Source organism: Panicum virgatum, chromosome 6K, assembly GCF_016808335.1.
Source record: "Panicum virgatum strain AP13 chromosome 6K, P.virgatum_v5, whole genome shotgun sequence".
Taxonomy (NCBI): domain Eukaryota; kingdom Viridiplantae; phylum Streptophyta; class Magnoliopsida; order Poales; family Poaceae; genus Panicum; species Panicum virgatum.
Window position 1 is genome coordinate 36,270,915 of NC_053141.1, and position 1,692 is coordinate 36,272,606.

Below are 1,692 nucleotides of genomic sequence, written 5' to 3' on the forward strand. Positions count from 1 at the left end.
GAATTTTTAGAACACTCTGTTTTGACCCAAATGGGACTCAAAACCAAGTTTTATGCACCCTGTTTTTAGAACGCTGACATTTGGATCGAGGATGGAAAATTTTCTCACTGCAATAATAACACTCAGTTTTATGCAACATCCACTGTGCAAAACATGATAAAGAGAGAACAATTACAACATCGGTATACTAGGCTTTTGTAACATGTGTCGACTGTCCGACGATAAACAGGTATCGGACGTCCGAGCCGTAGCATTAACGTACAACATCACGTGAACCTTGCTAGCTCGCGTAGGAAGGCATCTACGTGCTCATTCCTGACACACACCGACACCACACTATTGGGCGCGTCCTTATTCTGTTTGCACGGCAGGCTCACCACGCAACATGGCCAGGTCAACATCGACGGCTGCGGCATGTAGCTTATCACCCTCTCCGGCGTCCCGCTGCCGAAGTCCGCCTTCTCGAAGCCAATGTTCCGCCATGACGACAGGCTGAGCGCGTTGTACCGGAGCTCGTCGAGCTGGCTCTCATCCATGGCTGGCTCTGGCTGCAGGTCGCCGCCGTTCTTGGCGAACAGCTGGTCAAGCACCGCATTCTTGGCACGCTTGATCATGTCGATCAGGTCCGTGACGTCCGCCTTCGCCACCGTGCCGGCCGTCGCCGTGACTTGCTGCGTCGCGATGCAGTTGCCATAGTAGCCGTCCTTGGCGTTAACATGCCTACGCAGGTTAACTGCGAAGGATAGCAGAGCCGCAGAATCAGGACTGGAGGCGATCGCGCGCGTGCGGCACTGCCATAGCACGGCGGCGACCGCCTCGAACACGGTGCACGTCCGACGGCGGCCATTGGAGCGCTCGTGGAACTCAGCTCTGACGCGGTCGATCGAGCTCGAGGGGACGGTGATGTCGAGGTAGACGAGGCCCAACGGCTTGGAGCTGATAAATCGGGCTGGTGGAGGGAGGCTGGGGAGCGAATCGTCCCATCTGACCGGAGCAACGGACGGCGACGGCGACCCGCGCGCGAGTTCGCCGACGGCCTGCAGGAACTGGCCCATCCCGGCGCCGTCGGCGATGCCATGGTTCCAGGTCACTCCCACGACGAACCCTCCGCAGGAGAACTCCGTCACCAACATCATCAATGTTTTAAATAGCGGGCTAAGCCATTTAGCTATCTATGTCAAAAAACAGGCTATAGCTGGATATAGCGGCAGCTAAGAGTTAAGTTTCTCTCAAACAACTATAGCCGGAGATAGTGGAAACTATAGTTGGAGGAGATTTAAAACCTTGATCATCATCAGCGGGTCGGCAGGGCCACAGCGCTCTGCCGGATAGTATACGGCGAGCTCGTCCAGCAGCGGCGTCGTCCTCGTGTCTGCCGACCGGGCAAAGAATTCGGCGTCCTTAAGGCACAGTTCGCGGAGGCGGCGACGAATGTCACGCCCTCGCCGCCAGGCCTGCGACAATACGACCGGAGATAGGGTAGTAGGGGACCAACGCTCGGGAGAGTGCTCTCTTGACAGTCTCGGCGGCCTCGCGGATCGGATGCTCGAACACGAGGATCGCCGTGATCGGAAACATGGCATAAGGCCCGTCAAAAGACGAGAGCTTTATGGCGCCGCCGCTAGTTGCGGCCGTCGTCGACTCTGACGGCCTCACCACCATCGACGGCGACCTTCTCACCACAACCCCCAT

At 57.2% G+C, this 1,692-nt stretch overlaps 1 pseudogene; it reads right to left on the reverse strand.

The window, feature by feature from the left end:
• Positions 1 to 266: 266 nt before the first annotated feature.
• On the reverse strand, positions 267 to 1,692 carry LOC120713440 (annotated as a pseudogene).